Consider the following 18,960-nt stretch of genomic DNA (forward strand, 5'->3'; position numbering starts at 1 on the left):
TTTAGAGCTGGAAAAGACCTTAGAGGCCATATAGTTATTTTTCTATAGATAAGGAAACTGAGGTAAAGAGAGGGCAAATTACCTCATTTGGCTATACAGTTAGTAGCTCTCAAAGGCAGGATTAAAATCAAATCTTTCTGACTCCACAGTTAGGATTTTATCCATCGGGCCATCTAGCTGCCTAAAGTCCTTATAGGCATGAACTCAGGACATTCAGCTAATGAGACTGAATTACAGCCTACTGTTTGTGGTAATCTTCTTTTTGACAGAATCTTTATTTTTAGAAAAGAATTTAATAGATTATATGGTCTAGTTTCCATCATATTACAAATGAGGAAATGGAGGCTCAGGGACTTAAAATGATTTTTTTTCCCAAAGAGAGACATATCTAATTAGTGACAATGCTAAATCTTCCTGACTCCTAATTCAGTACTTCTTTTGACTGCTCCAGATTGCTTTCCCTTTTCCCCCGTCTCACCTGAATCAGGTCTGCTCACCTGTGCTACCTGACCCAAATAGGTCATTCAGTTTAGGTGGAGTAGTGATCCATGTCTAGTGAACCCGCACTCAGATGTGAACTAAGATTTGTCTGACATTGCGATTTTTCCTCTCCAGAACAACACAGCTGCTGAGCTCCAGGATTACTTTGTAGTGTGTATGGATTACCTGAAGGATGCTGGGGAGGAGAGGAGAGAGAAAAAAAATTGTAAGCAGAGAAGCAAGCAAAAGAGAGGTGTGGTAAGGAAAGAGAGAGACAGAGATAAAGTTAGAGACAGAGATAGAGAGACAGAGATAGAGAGAAGTGGAGAGAGAAAAGAAACCCAGTTATTTCTGGTTGACCTAAAGCTTTCTTTAAAATGATTAATTCTTTTCCCCCTCAAGAGAGCCATTTATATGATTGATCAGCATATGCTAATCTACAATGTCAAATGGAAAAGAAAAAAAAAATCCCTGCAGAATCCTAAAGTAAAATGTGTATAGTTGAAGGATGATGTGCAGTTGATAATAATGTGGTCTGTAGCTTGATGCTTACTTGCCAGTGACTTGAACCCCAAAGGATTCTAATTGTATTCTTCAATCAAACCTCAAGGTTGCTGTACAACTCTCAGACACCAGAGCCTGTATTTTAAGCAGATGTCAAGAAATGCCTCCTGAGTGAGGAAGAACTGTAAGCAGTCAAGATCCTCTTTCTGAAATCAAGGGCAAGTCAGGACTATGGTTAAATAAAGAGTGGTGTGTGTGTGTGTGTGTGTGTGTGTGAGAGAGAGAGAGAGAGAGAGAGAGAGAGAGAGAGAGAGAGAGAGAGAGAGAGAGAGAGAGAGAGAGAGAGAGAGAGAGAGAGAGAGAGAAGAGGAGACGAGAGGAGAGGAGAGGAATGATAGATAGATAGTTTTTCCATCCCATCTAGCCTGAAATTCCTACAATTATGGGATCTCCTTTAGGTTTGGGGGCAGAGGAGGGAGAGAGGAAAAGGAAGGAGGAGGAAAGGATGGAAAAGAGAGATAGAGAAAGAGGCAGAGAGGCTGGAGGAGAGGGAGGTTAGAAGGAAAGAGAAATGTCTCCAGAAAACTATTATTGAAATGTACCTTATTTGAAAAGAAAAGTGAAAAAATTTACATAGCAGAAATGATTGGCCCAGATTATTTAATTTAATTATTTGTCACTGTAGAAAGCAGAGAACAGGGATCCATAGAGTGTAGAGTATAGAGAGCATCTAATCCAATTACCTCCTTTTACAAATGAGAAAATAGGGCTAAGGGTAAAAGTGTCTTGCCCAAAGTATAAAAAGGGAAGTAAAGAAAGGATCTTCAGTTTGAAATAACTTCTAATTTAGATCCAGTCCTCTTTCCAGCACACTAGTCGAGATCAAAACTTCTTTTTTATATAAAGCTTTTTATTTTCAAAACATATGCATGGATAATTTAACAACATTGACCCTTGCATAGCTTTGTGTTTCAGATTTTCTCCTCCTTTCCCTCCCCTCCTCCCCTAGATGTCAAGCAATCCAATAAATGTTAAACATATTAAGATATATATTAAATCCAATATGTATAAATATATTTATACAATTCTCTTGCAGCATAAAAAAATCAGATCAAAAAAATAAATAAGAAAACAAAATGCAAATGAACACAACAAAGAATGAGAATGTTATGTTCTGATCTACACTCAGTTCCCATGGTTCTCTCTCTGGGTACAGATGGCTCTCTTCCTCACAAGATAATTGGAACTGGCGTCAATCATCTCATTGTTGGAAAAAGTCACATTCATCAGAATGGATGATCATATAATATTGATGTTGCTGTGGACAATGATCTCTTAGTTCTGTACATTTCACTAAGCATCAGTTCATGTAAGTCTCTCCAGGCCTTTCTAAAATCATCCTCCTGATCATTTCTTATAGAACAATAATATTCTATAACATTCATATATTATAATGTATTCAGCCATTCTCCAATTGAAAATCTGCTCAGTTTCTAGTTTCTAGACATTACAAAGAGGGCTGCCACAAACATTTTGGCACATACAGGTCCCTTTCCCTTCTTTAAGATCTCTTTGGACTATAAGCCCAGTAGTAACACTGCTGGATCAAAGGATATGAACAGTTTGATAACTTTTTGAGCATAGTTCCAAATTGCTCTCCAGAATGGCTGGATGTATTCACAATTCCACCAACAATGTATCAGTGTCCCTGTTTTCCCACATCCCCTCTAACATTCTGCATTATCTTTCCCTGTCATTCTAGCCAATCTTCTGACAGGTGTGTAATGGTATCTCAGAGTTGTCTTAATTTGCATTTCTCTGTAGATCAAAACTTCTTAAACTGAGGACAAAAAGTGAGCATATAAATATATTCAGCACCAATATCAAGTGAATAAATGAATGTACATATAGATATATTTGTGCATATTTATATATACACATATATGTATATACATACATACCTATACTAAGTAATTAAATACAGTAGTTTGGGAAGGGGGATATTGGCTACTGGGGGCATGGGGAAAGGTTTCATGCAGAAGATGACATTTATGCTGAGTCTTTTTATGTTTTAGTAATTATTATTATTTTTTATTAAAGCTTTTTAGTTATAAAACATATGCATTGGTAATTTTTCAACATTGACCCTTGCAAAACCATATGTTCCAAATTTTCCCTTCCTTTCCCCTTACCCCCTCCCCTAGATGGCAGGTAATCAATACATGTTACATAGGTTAAAATATATATTAAATCCAATATATGTAGACTTATTATACAGTTATCTTTATGCTGAATCTTAAAGGAAGAGAAGAATTCTGAGGTAGAAGTAAGGATGGAGATATTCCAGCTTTGTTGGATGGCTAATGCAAAGGCACATTAAGATGAGAAATGAAGGATTATTTGTGAGGAGCAGAAGGAAGATCAGATGTTCTGGGTCATGGAGTGCTATAGAGGTAGTAATGTCCAGTGAGGATGACAAGTAGAATGGTGCTCTGAAACTAAACAGAAGAATTTGTAAATTATCTAAAACAGAATAGGAAGATACTGGAATTGACTAACTAGGGAAAATAATTTGATCAGTCTTCTCTTAAGAAAAATTACTCTTGTGGCAGTGTTTAATCCAGATTAAAATAGTTATTGAGGCAGAGAGACTAGATAGGAAGCTATTGAAATTGTCTAGGTAAGAGGTGATAAGGACCTGAACAAAGATGATAACTATGAGTGGAGAGAATGAGTGAATTGTATAAAAAAGTATTGTAAAAGCAGAAATGGCAAGATTTGGCAACTGATTGAATATGTGAAGTGGGGAGAATAAACAGTCCAAGATAATGCCAAGTTTATGATCCTGAGATCCTGGAAGAATGATGTTATGGAGAGAGAGATGTTGAGGTAGCAAAAAAGATGAGAAGTTGAAAACTGAGACAGATTAGAAGAAGAAAATAATATTATAAAAACCCAGAGGGAAGGTATTATCCAGGAAAAGAAGGTAGTTAAAAGCATGAGAATTGAAGATCTTCAGATTTGGTAGTTAAAAGATAACTCATTACTATTTTTGAAGAGAATATTTCAGTTGAATGATGAGGGTGGAAATGAAATAGCAAAGGAATAAGGAGTGACAGAGAGAAGAAATGATGGCAATCAAATGTAGAGAATTTTCTTAGAGAGTTTGGCTAAGATATAGGACATTAAGTTGAGGGGACAGTAATATCTAATAAAATTTTTATTTTTAGGATGGAGGAGATTTGGGAATGGTTAAAGGCAATAGAAAAGAAGCCAGTTGATAGGAGAAAGATGGAAAATTTAAGGGTGGATTATGGTTAGGGAATGCAATCTATTAAAGAAGATGCGTTCTTCAAGAGTGGATGAGATTGGGGCAGCTACCAGTACAGTGGATAGAGCAAAAGTACTCTTGACTGACCTGAATTCAAATTCAGCCTCAGACACTTAATACTGACTAGTTGTGTGACCCTAGGTAAGTCATTTAACTCCAAATTGTCTCCCAAAAAAGAGAGAATGAGCTATGGTGCCAACTATTTTTTCCTAGATGTGGGAAAATAGAGTAGGAGATGACGTCAAGATGTTTTGAGATGAAGATAAGAGAGAAGACAAAATTTATATCCCTAATTTTTCTCAGTAAAGAAGCAAGGTCCTCAGCTGCATAAAAAGAGTAAGGGAGGCTTGAGGAGGGAAGAGAAGGTTTGATATAGCTTCTTTGGAAAGTGAGATAGAGAATCAACTGAAAAGAAATTAAAAAAAAAAAAAACCTGCCTTAATGTTGTGTCTAGTTGAGAGGTTGTTTAGCATATATTTCTAATGTATTTAGTACAATAATGAAACTTTTTCCAACTGCATTCAGCAGCTTGTAAGAAGTACCAAATGAGGTAAATGATTGAAGTAATCCAGAGCTGAGCTTTGGGAAGAAACATATAGCAAAAGAACAAGGATCACTGAATTCAAGGGCAGAGGAAAGGGTGAAGTTGAAGTGACTTACTATTGGATTGAGATTCCAGAAGGGGAAGAATGAAGTCAGAGCAAAAGTAAAGGTTTAAGAAAGTACTGAAAGATGAAGGGATTGAATGTTTTAATGTAACTAAAGAAAACAACTAGAAAAAGAACAAATTAAAGATTCACAATTAAACATCAAATTGAAAATCCTGAAAATTAGAGGAGAGATTAAAATAAAATAGGAAGAAAACAATTGGACTAATAAAACCAGAAGTTGTTTTTATGGGAAAAAAAAAAGTAGATAACTCATGCATTTTTTATTTAAAAAAAAAAAAAAAGGCAAGAAGGATTTACTAGAATTTACAAATTACCAGTATCAAAAATTAAAGTGAAGAAGAAATTAAAACCAGTCTAGGAGCTATTTTGCCCAATTATATACCAATAAATTTGGCCCAATTATATGCCAATAAATTTGACAATCTAAATGAAATAAATAAATTTCTACCAAAAAATTAATTATCCAGATTAAAAAAAGAAAAAATAGAATATGTAAGTAATCTTACCTTAGAAAAAGAAATTGAACAAGCCATTCCTGACCTTCCTAAGAAAAAATCTCCAGGGATAGATAGTTTTGCTAGATTCACAAACAAATTTTATCAAACATTTAAAAAACAATTTCGAAAATGGGCAAAGAAAGAGTCCTACACCCAATTCCCTTTATGAAACAAATATGGTGTTGATAACTAAATCAGGAAGAGCCAAAACAGAGAAAGAAAATTATAGATCACTTTTCCTGATGAATACTGATCCAAAAATTTTAAATAAAACACCAGCAAAGAGATTATAAAACTATATCACAAGAATCATACACTATGACCAAGTAGTATTTATACCAGGAATATAGAATTGGTTAAACATTAGGAACACTACCAGCATAATTGACAATATCATTAAGAAAACTAACAGAAATCATATAATTATTTCAATAGATATAGAAAAAACCTTTGACAAAATATAACACCAATTCCTATTAAAAACACCAGAGAGTATAGGAATAAAAGGAATTTTCCTTAAAATGATAAGTAATATTTATCTAAAACCATCAACAAGTGTTATCTGTAATGGGAATAAGCTAGAAGTCTCCCAATAATATAAGAGATAAAACATAGAAGCCCATTATCACCTCTCTTATTCAATATCATACCAGAAATGTTAATTATAGAAGAGAAGAAAAAGAAATCGAAGAAATTGGAATAAACAATGACGAAACAAAATTATCGCTCTTTGCAGATGACATGATGGAGAATTGAGAATTATAGAAAAATCAACTAAAAATCTACTTGAAATAATAATTTCAGCAAAGTTGCAGGATACAAAATAAGCCCACATGAATTATTAGCATTTTTATATATTGCCAACAAAATCCAGCAAGAAGAACTAGAGAGAGAAATTCCATTTTACTTCATGTGTATTTTTTGGGATATTCTAATCTGTACAATGCTTGTTAATTTCAAAGATGGTCTTTTATGTAACTAGGGCACAAATGGTAAAAATAAGTTTGGGGCTCCTTTCTCCTTTAAGAGATAGTGACCAGGGCAGTTAGTGACTTTAGAAGCTAAAATTAATGCTTTTAGATCAATAATATTTAGGGAGGTAAATAAGATATAATTCTAGTCTATACCTTCCTCTTTCTAAGAGAACAGATCAACCAGATTCATGGCTCCTTCTGCTTCCTTCAAGGTAGAATTGGAAAGGGATGGATAAGATTTCAGAAACATCTATCTGTACCTCTCCTTTAACCTCCTGTCTAGACATAGCTATCCCATATAAACATACATATTTACTTGAAGAGTACATACCTCACAGCGTAAACATTGACTGAGCATATTTCAAAAACAGAAACCTTGCTGAGGGAAGGGGAAAAAGGAGAGTCTGCAAATGACAGTGGAGAGAACAGAAGATATTAAAAAAAGGTACAGTTAATGCCAGAGAAAATAATTGGAAATGCAATGTCATCAGAAGAAAGATAGATCTCAGTAAAGGAAAATAGGGGGAAGGAATGTGAAAGAAAGAGGTTCAAACTGAAGATGTTTTTTCTTCACTATTGAACGGAAATTCCAAAGTGTTTATTGGAAGGAATGGACAGAGTTGCACTGAGTCATGAGTAAGGTAGGGTTGATGAGAATAGGAATGAAAAGACAGGAAAACGGAGCTGAGAAATGGGTTTTTTCTTTGTGGCTAGGAATTAATTAGGAAAGGGACAGTGAGAGAAAGAGCAAAAGTGATAGTAATAATAGTGTGTTTCAGATAAACAGTGAAGCTGAGTCTTTAAAGGGTGATAATAGAAATAGCTAGGTTGAATACAGGTATGCTTCTACCTGAATTTGTTGCCCTGCCTGCTTTCAAATCCATGGAACAAGATGTCCCTCCCAGCATAAACCAATCACTTCTAAACTCATCACCACCCCTTGATTATTAACTCAAGTCTTGATTAACACTACTTCACTCAGACTCTGATTAGGATTGGAGGTCAGAGTATCAAATCTCTTCCCAATGCTTCTTTATAAAGGACATTAACGGGACTCGGCTCACTCCTACTTTATCTCTGTAATACTGCCTGGTTTCAACTGCACAAAACAAGTTGCCCCATGCCAGGTAGCCCTTGGTGCCTCTCCTCCCCCAAACCCTCCCACATTTTCCTGCCCCTTTTTGTATGTTTCTCCCCCTTTAATTGTAAGCTCTTTGAGTTTATTATTAATTATATTCCCCAGTGCTTAGCACAGAATCTGAAATGATAGTAAATACCTAAAAAATTTTAACTGGATGGGATTGGAGATGCTGGTGGAGGGAGTCAGGGCAGGTGGGCAGTGATTTTATTCAGGGTGACTTTGGAAAGGGTTGGGATATTTTGGGCAATATTCCCACTCATAGGTTTTCCAGGCTTAAATCTAGGTTCAAAGGTAACCATTAGACTTTTTTTTTTTATTCTTCTGATCTCTCAAAAATCCCACAAATAAGAATTACTTACAAGAAATAAAGTAATTGCAACTGTCTCCATAGGTAAATCTGATGAGCTAACAATGTAATGAATTAATAGCAGAGAAGGATAGTTCCCTAATCCATAATGTACTCACTCAGCATCTATGAGCCCAGATGCTTTGGCTGTGCAGCATTGCTTGGTCCATGGGCTCGTAATCTGACATCCACTCAGCAATTTCCTTGCTGCTGCTGAAGTCTCTGCCAGAATAACTTGCCCCTGCCCTCACCTCGCCATTCTGTGAGAATGAGCACAAATGTCAACTTTGCCCACTCTAAGTTTCATGTAGAGAAGACAGAGGTATAAAGAAACAGAAAAGTGTCCTGCCTGAACCTTTAGAACACTTTTATGACAATATTAAGTGAATAGAGGGAGCTATGGCAGAGGGCCAGCATATGTGGAAGTTCTACCAGATCTGAAGGAAGGAAACTGGCATCCAGCTATAGCCAGTTCTATCCCCCAGAGGTCACTTGGGAAAGGGACTGAGGCAGATAGAATGAAAATTTCTCAGAATGAGAAAAAGACAATGTTTGAAGTCTAGTTCTTAGGATATTTGCCAACAAAGGAGAAGGAAGAAACATTGAAATTACCAAAGATAACTCATCTAAAAACTTTGATCACAAGTAGATATTTATATCTCAACAGAGAAGATATTAAAACAAAACAAAACAAAAATAAATAAATAAAAGGTCACTAGGATATGTAAGTAACTCTGTATAAATATCGTTAAGTTGAAGGAAATTATACCAATTATCTGATGAGGCAAGAACCATGTAAATCTTGTAGATCCTTAAGAGACTACATTAAGAGATTCTCTAATGGTTCAAGAAAAATAAACATCAAAAAGTAGAATTTAAGACTTGTACAACAGAAATAATTTGCTGAATAGAACAACATGAATAGTTGTAGTGAGTCTTTCCATGGAAACAAAAAAGGAAACAATAGATTGAATACAAATATGTAGATGTGAAGACAAGAAGAAAAAACAATAATCCTAAGAGAACACATAATCTCTAGATAAGCAAAATATATTCATTTCAAAGAGATGGATTTGAAGAGACAATTTTAGGATCATGACTCTTCCAAAGAACATGAAAAGTTTAAAAAATATTGAATATCATAGTGCAAGAAATAATACAAGAAAAACTTATTAGAACTTTTGGATACAGAAAACAGTGTCGATCAAAAGAATCTGCAAATTGTCTCTAGGAGGAAAATAAAACAAAACAAAACAAAAAACAAAGAAACCTGTGCTGCAAACTGCAAGATGCATAGAAGTTAAAAAGAATAATTCTAAAGATAAAGAACAAATTCTATTAACCAGTATATAAATTTTAAAAGACAAAATAAATTTAAATAACCCAAGACTATTTTTGCCTCATTAGAAACCTCAGAAAGGAATGGAATTATGTTCCAAAGAACAAAGGTGTTCATGATGCAACCCAAGATGACACAACCTGAAATCGACAGTCAAAAAGAGATGGACATTTAATAAAAAAGAAGTATTTAAAGTATTCTTTTGAAAAAAGAAGACATGAGCAGATTATCTGCTCTGTAAATATCCCAGATAATGAAAATACAGAAAGGATAAATAAACACAGTTACCAAGAAAAGCACAAGTAATGAAATAAATTACTCCAGAGAAAAGGAGGTGGAATAAAAAGAGAAAGACACTCATGGGATTAAAAAAAAAAAAAAAAAAAAAAACCAGGAAAAACAGCAAAATAACAGCAAGGGACCAGTAGAAGATTCCTTTCTAAAAGTACAGGAGGAGATACAAATTAAAACAAAACAAAACAAAGTGATGATGGAGAACAATCCTAAAACATCATGAGCTCAACATCAAATTATCAAGACTACCTGCCTGACCCTTTATAACACTTTTATGACAATACTCAGTGAATAGAGGGAGCTATGGCCGAGGGCCAGCATGTGTGGAAGTTCTATCAGATCTGAAGGAAGGAAACTGGCATCCAGCTATAGCCAGTTCTATCCCCCAGAGGTCACTTGGGAAAGGGACAGGTGAGTCAATGATTTTTATGGGACAAAAATGCAGAATGAAAAGGGAAAGTGCAGGAAGAATTTAGAGAAGAATGTGATGTGCCCTAATCAAATCAATGAAAGGAAAATATAAATTTAGGGAAGAATAGGTGAGGTGAAAGAAAAGGATTGAAACAGGAAAAAAGAAAAGAGAGATTCTTGATTTGGTGGTGAAAAGGGCTTCTACTAAAGAACATTCTCATGGGAGGAGAGAGAGTTGCTATAATGAGAGATCAGGATCTTAAATAGATATAATCTGCAGGGATTTGACATTCAGTGTTTAGAATTGTACGCATAGTTAGGACCCAATTAGTGCAAATAATGAATCCTCTGAAATGGTTACAATATTTGAATTCACATTGCATATTTCTACTGGATTGGAAACAATTACCCTTATAATACTGAATAACAAAATTTTGAACATATGAGACAATTTGAGAGGATTCATAATTTACATTATAGTGACCTAGCTATCTTTAGTTTCTTCCTGCCTGGTTATTCAGTATATTTCAGGAAGGAGTGAGATGGTGCCAAACAGCAATATTAATGATAGAACAGGGAACAGAACTTAGAATACTTGACTATCCAGAGATATGCTTATTCTTTCACCTCTTCCTCCACCTCATTATGTATAAACGGTAACTATCCCTTGGGCTTAAGATGATTCACCCTTGGTCTTTGATCAATTTACAAGGAGAACCCTAGATTTTAAAATTTATAGAATCATTAGCTGGGGTGATGATTCCAGAAGTTCAACAAGCCAAATATTTATATATAGTTGATCAAATATGTGGTTTTGATCAGTGGCAAAATATACATTCTCAAAAAAATGTCCATTGCTACTGATGCTTATGATAAGCTGGCTCTGGTCTGCTTCTAGACATTATTCAATATCATTGTTCTTCATTATAAACATGTAATTGTATTGAATGGTACTGAATCTTTGTAAGAATACTTTACTGAGATAACAATAAAGCATTAATATGGAAATTCCAGGGGAAGAGCTAAGATAGCAGAGTGAAGCTTAAAAGCTACTTGAGCTTTCCCTGTTTCCCTTGAAAACCATATGAAAACAAGCCTCTGAACAAGTCCTATGAAATGAAATGACTCTCCAGCTCAAGATAGATTGAAGAATTCAAGAAAGGTCAGTCTCACTGAGGTAAAAGAGCTCAGATGGTGTCTGGGAAAAAAGTGAGAGGGTCTTTATCACAGCAGATCAGCAACTGAAACCCTCAGTCCTGGCTCAGTAACAGAGCAGATCAGTGGGGCAGTTTCCAGTCCCAGCTCAGAAGGCAAATTGTCAGACCAGGAAGACTAGGCTGTTGCCTGGAGAGAACAGATAGGGTTACCCCCCTGCTGTGAGCAAGACATTAAACACAAGAGGCCCTTGTGCTCAAAGTCAAGGCTCAGAGTGACACAAGAAGCTTGGGACAGCACCCTCCTGTAGCCTAGAACACAGTTTAACCTGAAAAGTTACAAATAGGAAAAATGAAAGAAAGAAAATGAGCAAGAAACAGAAAAGAACCTTAAGTGTAGAAAGTTACTATGGTGACACGAAAGACCAAAACACCAACACAGATGAGGATAAAGTGTCCACAGGGAAAATCTCAGAGAGAGATATGAATTAGTCTCAAACCCAAAGAGCCTTCTTGGAAGTTCTCATAAAGGATTTTAAAAGACAAATAAGAGAGGTAGAAGAAAAATTGGAAAAAAATACAAGAAGTATGCAAGAGAGAGTCAACACTTCAAAAAGGAATAACAAAAATTGACTTAAAAAATTCTTTAAAAAATATTATTGGCCAAATGCAAAAAAACCAAAACCAATTTCTTAAAAAAACATAATTTGCCAAATTAAAAAAAAAATCCACTGAGGAAAACACCTTGAAAATTAAATAAAAAAATACAAAAGCTAATTGAAGAAAATCATACATTAAAAATTAGAACCAGGCAAATAGAAGTTAATAACTCTATGAGATATTAAGAATCAGTCAAACTAATTAAAAAGAATGAATAAATGGAAGAAAATGTAAAATACCTCATTGGAAAAACAGCTGACTTGGAAAGTAAATCTGGGAGAGACAATTTTAAAATTATCAGTCTACCCGAAGGTCATGACCAAAAAAAAAAAAATCCTGGATAGCATTCTACAAGAGATCATCAAGGAAAACTGTCCTATTATGCTGTAACTAGAGGGGGAATTAGTCCTTGAAAGAATCCATGAGACCATTAGGTAGGGTAATGGATAAAGCACCAGCTTGGAAGTCAAAAGGATCTGAGATCAAATTTGGTCTCGGACACTTAACACTTCCTAGCTGTGTGACCCTGAGCAAGTCACTTAACCCTAATTGCCTCAGGAAAAAAAAAAAGAATCCATTTATCACTGCCAGAAAGAGATCCCACAAGGAAAACTAAAAAAAATATATATATATATTGCAAAACTCCACTGTTATAATCTCAAGGCAAAAAATATTACAAGCTGCCGGGGAAAAGAAAGTAATTCAAGTATCTAGGACCCACAGTCAGGATTACCTAAAATCTGGAAGCTTCTACAATAAAGTATTTGAAGCCCTGGGACTTTCAATCATTTCTTTTGAAAAAAAAAAAAAAAACAGAACTAAACAGAAAATTTTATCTTCCATCATAGGACTTCAAGAGAAGCATAGAAAGATAAATAGGAAAGAAAAAATATATGATTTAAATATTAAATTGTTTAAATCTCTAGATAGAAAAATGATATTTGTAACTCTTAAGAACTATCTTTTATTAGAACAATTGGGGGGGCATACATAGACAAAGAGTGTGGGTAAAAATTGACTCTGATGACTCTGATGTGATATTAAATAAAAAGACATTAAGTGGTAGGAAAAGGATTGTACTGGGATAAGAGGAAAAAGGAGGTAAAATGGGATAAATTATATCACCAAAGAGGTACCAAAGATAATAGAGGGAAAGAATGGAGGGAGATGAGCTTTGTCTGAAGCTTTATCTCATCAATTTTGACTCAAAGAGGGAATAACTCAGTCAATTGGATATAGAAATTTATCTTACCTATAAGGAAGTACGCGAAGAAAGGAAAAAGAAAAGGGAGGGGCAGGATAGTAGGAAGGAAAGAAAAAGTAGGAGAGAGGGGTAAGATAAGAAAGGAGGGATGATATAAGGGAGGGCAGGTTGAGGGCATAGTGGGTCAGAAACAAAACACTACTAACGAAGTTCAGAGTGGAAAAAAAGAAGAAAAGTATATAAAGGAGAAAAAATAGGATGGAGGGAAATACAGCGCTGGTAATCATAACTATGAAGATGAATGGGATGAACTTTCATAAAACAGAAGCAGATAGCTGAATGGATTAAAAAACAGAATCATACAACATGTTGTTTATAAGAAACATATTTGAAACATAGAAAGATATAGAGTAAGGGTAAAGGTTGGAGCAGAATTTATTATGCTTCAGCAGAAGCAAAAAAAAAGCAGTGGTAGCAATTCCGATCTCAGATAAAGCAAAAGTAAAAATAGATCTAATTAAAAAAGATAAGGAAGTTAAACCACTTCTTTTTAAAAGGTGCCATAGACAATGAAGTAGTATTAATACTAAATGTATATGCACCAAGTGGCCCATCATCCAAATTCTTGAGAAATTAAGCCAATTACAGGAAGAAATAGCAAAACTATACTAGTGGGGAACCTCCCCTTTCCTCTCTCAGAATTAGATAATTTTAACTTCAAAATAAACGAGGAAGAAAATAGGGAAGTTAATAGAAAGTTAGAAAACTTAAATATGGTAGCTTTCTGGAGAAAACTGAATAAGGATAGAAACAAATGGACCTTTTTCTCAGCAGTACATGGCACCTATATAAAAGTTGACCATGTATTAGAGCATAAAAACCTCATAATGAAATGCAGAAAGGCAGAAATAGTAAATGATTCATTTTCAGACCATTATGCAGTAAAAATTATGTTCAGTAAGGACCAGAGAAAGATAGACTAAAAACCAATTGGAAATTAAATAACCTAATTCTAAAGAATGAGGGGACCAAACAACAAATCATAGAAATAATCAATAATTTCATCCAAGAGAATGACAATAATAAGACAATATATCAAAACCTACAGGATACAGCCAAAGCAGTTCTTAGGGGAAATTTTATATCTCTAAATAATTATATGGATAAAATAGAGAAAGAGGAACATGAAATTAGGCATGCAACTAAAAAGGTTAGAAAAAGAACAAATTAAAATCCCTATTTAAATACCAAATTAGAAATTCTGAAACTCAAAGGAAAGATTAATAAAATTGAAACCAAGAAAACTAAGAGTTGGTTTTATGAAAAAATGTCATTAATGTGATTAAAATAGATAAACCTGTGGTTTGATTAGAAAAAGGAAAGGAAAAAAAAAAAAACACAACAAATTACCTACATCAAAATGAACTTACCACCAATGAAAAAAAAAATTAAAGCAATAATTAGGAGTTATTTTGCCCAACTGTATGCCAGGAAATCTGACAATCTAATTGAAATGGATGAATATTTGCAAAAATATAAATTGCCCAGATTAACAGCAGAGGAAATAAATTGAATAGCCTCATTTTAGAAAAAGAAACTGAACAAGCCATCAATGAACTCCTTAAGAAAAAATTTCCAGGGCCAGATGGATTTACAAGTGAATTTTACCAAACATTTAAAGAACAATTAATTACAATACTAAGTAAACTATTTGGAAAACTAGATAAAGGAGTCCTGCCAAATTCCTTTTATGATACAAATATGGCACTGTTACTTAATCCAGGAAGAGCCAAAATAGAAAATAGTCTGATTTTAGAAAGGTCTGGAAAAATTTATATAAACTGATGCTAAGAGAAACAACCTGAAGCAGGTAAACATTGTACACAGCAACAGCAAGACTGTGCCATGATCAACTATGACAGACTTGGTTCTTCTCAGTGGTTCAGTGATCCAAGGCAATCCCAATAAACGTTGGATAAAAAATGCCATCCACAATCAGAGAGAGACTGAATGTAAATCAACACATGCTACATTTACTTTTTTTTTCTTGTGTATTTTTTCTCCTCATGGTTTTTCCCTTTTATTCTGATTCAAGGTATAAAGGTCAAGGTGTGTCAGACCAATACTACTTCAGAAGACTAGGATGAGCACCAGTAGTTCACATGGATGTTTGGATAAGAGATGTCTCTGTACATTTCATGTTTTTTTGAGCTACTGCAGTTCTGCTTTACTCATAGAGAACAGCACTTTCTCTGCTGAGGATATCCCATATTGGGTGCCAGTGTGTCCCATGTCTCACAATCAGTTCCAAAGTTCTTTAAGGATACCTTGAGAATGTCAGCTTCTTCTGACTCTATGTGAGGTTTTGTGTGAGTTTTCTGTAAAATAGTCTTTTGGGGAAATTATCTGAAATTTGAACAATTGGTTGAAACTCAGTTCCATAAAACATCAGCGTTGAAAAGGGCTTTTGAAGTCATCATCACCATAATTATCACTGAAGGTTATAAAGTTTAGCCACTGCAAAATGCCAAATAAGACATGAATTGGTAATTACTAGCACTATATATCAGAAGCTTGCTATCTTTCATGAATTAAAAAAATAACAAATCTCCATCAAATAGAGACTTGAAAATATTTTGGAGAACTCAATCACTAATCCTTATTTGAATTGGACCATTATCACAAACTAAGAAAAATTAAAGAATTTTAAAGTTAAATTAAAGAATATTTTAACAGCTATTCCCAACCCAAATAATCTTAATCTCCAAGTTACATGGAACAAAATACTTTAAAAGTATAGTGACGTGGCCAAGGAAAAAGTATATATTAGCGTTCTTGTTCTATCTCCTACTAGAATTACAACAAAGAAGCTTCAAGAGAGCCTATAGACTAAAGTAGAGATTTTCAGAGTTTGTGAATTTGGGTTTAAAAAAATATTTTAATTGGGGCAGCTAGGTGGTGCAGTGGATAGAGCACCAGCCCTAAAGTCAGGAAGACTTGAGTTCAAATATGATCTCAGACACTTAACACTGCCTAGCTGTGTGACCCTAGGCAAGTCACCTAACCCCAATTGCCTCAGCAAAAACAAACAAACAAACAAACAAACCCCGATTCCAATGTGATCATTTCCTTTGTAATCCTATGTATTCTATTTTACACATTTAAATCTATTACTCCGTGGAGTCCATTAGCTTCGTCAGACTGAAAAAAGAGTCCTTGACATAAAGATAGTAAAGAACTGCTGAGATGGTAGACTTATATCCTGCTTCTTTTATTTAACTATAAAACAAATAAATCAAAAACCAGTTGTTCTACTCATCTGTGGAATAGTTCATAGAACATTGAATATACAGAAATTATAGAAGGTTAGCTTTGCTTTAGGACCATTTCTGGCTCAATGTAATTAAAAATGAGCAGAAATGAAAGGAAAAAAGCATTTAAGTATATATGAAATGCAAAGCTCTATGCTAACTACTAGTGATATAAGAAGGGAAAAAAAAAGAAAGAAGACTGAGCTTGTCCTCAAGGAGCTCACATTCTATTGGGAAGAAATCACAGATGGAAAGTTTCAGCTTCAAATCAGATGAAAAGGCCCCATGTCCCTTATAATATGAAGGTAATATATTTTTATTAATATCACTCCCATTGCAAAATTTTTACCTATTACTTAATGGCGCCAAGGATTCTGGTGGCAATAACTTTTTTTTTCTGTGTCTTAAGGAGCTCATGCTGCTCAGGATGCTGCAGAGAAATTTAACAGGTTACAGGTTTACAAGGCATATTCTGTTGGATGATGACTGGGGGCATTGGTGGTTGGGAGAAGCAGTGACTGGGAGAACACTGAGTTCCCAGTACTCTTGGATTTTGAATACTGGACTCTTGGAACATTAGTTATTTGCACATTATTTCTCCTATTAGACTATGAGCTCTTTGGGCATTATCTTGCTCCTTTGTTGCTCCAATACTCAGCACAGTGCCTGTCACAGAAGTGTTAGGACACAAGTTTACTTTATGGGAGACATCCTTCAACATAGATCCATGTCCTGTAGTTTTATCTTATATTCTATTTTGTGTCTGCCAACGTCAAAGTAATTTAAAAGAGAGAGATTAATCTGTTTGACTAGCTATGTTAATATAATTAAGTGAATGCTTTACTAAGAAACAATTACTTAACAATTATCCCTTATCCTCCAAAACATGCAGCATTTTTTTTCAAAAGTAACAAAATACATTTAAACATATTGTTCCTATATAAGAACATTAATAAAAAATTGGGGGTAAAAAGCTTTTGTGTGCTATTAATAAATTAGATGAAAATTATTTTAAGATATTATTGCATTTTTACCTTATAATCTTATATCTTTTGTATATCTTACAAATTACCCAAAAAATATTAGTTGGTTAGTCTGGCATACAGTAGGCATTCAATAAATAAAATAATAAATGTTTCTATTTCCTCTAGGGTCTGAGGGAAGGTAGTTTTCAAGGTCATGGTGGTAGTGGTTTGATTATTCTGATACATGCTGCCTTTCCTCAGGAAGTCTTGCTACTTCAGCTTGGCTAGTTTGTTTGCTGTGTTGGTGGCAAGTGGTCATTAGTTGCTGGTACTGATGATTTCAGATGGTTTTCTCTACAAAGCTTACTCTCCTCAATTATAGAGGTAAAAGATGGGCAAGAAAACAACAGCATCATGGGACAAAAACCTTGATAGAGGACCTCAAAATCATGTGGGATCAGGAAATGGTGCCTGTTGTTGACCATAGGAGTTGTATAAAAGATGCTTTGTATAATTATACAAAGTGAGACCACAGAGGATGAATATTCCTTCTAATTTTGTTATTGTTTAGTAATTTTTCAATTGTGTCTGGATCTTCATGGCCCCCATTTGGGTTTTCTTGGCAAAGATATGGAGGGATTTGCTATTTCCTTCTCCAGCTCATTTTACAGATGAGGAAACTGAGGCAAACAGGATTAAGTACTTTGCCCAGGGTCTCAAAGCTAGTAAGTATCTAAGGCTGACTTCAGGCCTGGCACTCAATCCACTGTGCCATCTTGATGCTTTTTATTTAATAACAAAATAGTTATTTATCTGCACAACAATCTGCAAAACATTGAACATAAATGAATACTAGAATAATCATCAATAAACATTTATTAAATGCCTTTGTCCTAGTCTGGACCTGCTCAGGATAGTTCCCTGGTAGTATGTTTGATACTGGAATAAAATGAAGCATTTAATAGGTCATTCAAAATTGCTCTCTCCTCTCCCACCCCCACCCCCAAAGAGAAATTTATTTAACCAAAATAGGAGCTGGCTATTTGATACCAATAATAAGCACTGAAGGCACTGGAGTTGATTAAAGCTGACCAAAGCTCACTTGCCTGATTTACACATTATTGTCCACCAGACTAACATCAGATGCTTGTGACTACTTTTTACTTAGGTGACTATCAGGTCACCTATCAACAGCCTGAATTTTATGCCCCTGAGCCAACAAAGTCTTGAGGAAAATGTTAGTAACTTTTAAGGAAAAACTAGTTTACCTTAAATGTAGGGTAGAGGTATAACTCCTATAACACCCTACTATGTGTCCTAAGGATCCAAGTATAAAGAATGAAACAAGCCTTATTCTTAAGGAGCTTTTACATTCTAAGGGAGAATATACATATAGGTATAAATATAAAGTACAAATACAAATACATACTAAATATATATATATGCAAAATACATATTAAATAAATATACATATATAAATACATATATATATACTAAATACATGCTAAATTATACATACTAAATAAATACATAAATTGTACAAATACAGATATATAAAATACAGATATAAGAAATGCAAATATGTATACATATAATATAAAAGTAGAAATATATGCAAAATACTGGTGGTTTGGATTAAACAGATAAGTGGTACAATGGATAGAGTACGGAGTCTGAA

General features: G+C 34.4%; 1 long non-coding RNA gene across 2 annotated transcripts in view; it reads right to left on the bottom strand.

The window, feature by feature from the left end:
- LOC127544214 (uncharacterized) overlaps nt 1-18,960 on the bottom strand; it is a 55,509-nt gene that overhangs the window by 28,652 nt on the left and 7,897 nt on the right. The window contains exons 2-3 of one of the 2 annotated variants that reach the window (XR_007949401.1): nt 8,064-8,204; nt 498-676 (exon numbers count right to left, since the gene is read on the bottom strand). This is a non-coding gene — a long non-coding RNA (uncharacterized LOC127544214). The remainder of the gene's footprint in view (nt 1-497; nt 677-8,063; nt 8,205-18,960) is intronic. The other variant, XR_007949402.1, reaches the window with a different exon arrangement.

The sequence above is a fragment of the Antechinus flavipes genome, chromosome 1, assembly GCF_016432865.1.
Source record: "Antechinus flavipes isolate AdamAnt ecotype Samford, QLD, Australia chromosome 1, AdamAnt_v2, whole genome shotgun sequence".
In the NCBI taxonomy this organism is placed as follows: domain Eukaryota; kingdom Metazoa; phylum Chordata; class Mammalia; order Dasyuromorphia; family Dasyuridae; genus Antechinus; species Antechinus flavipes.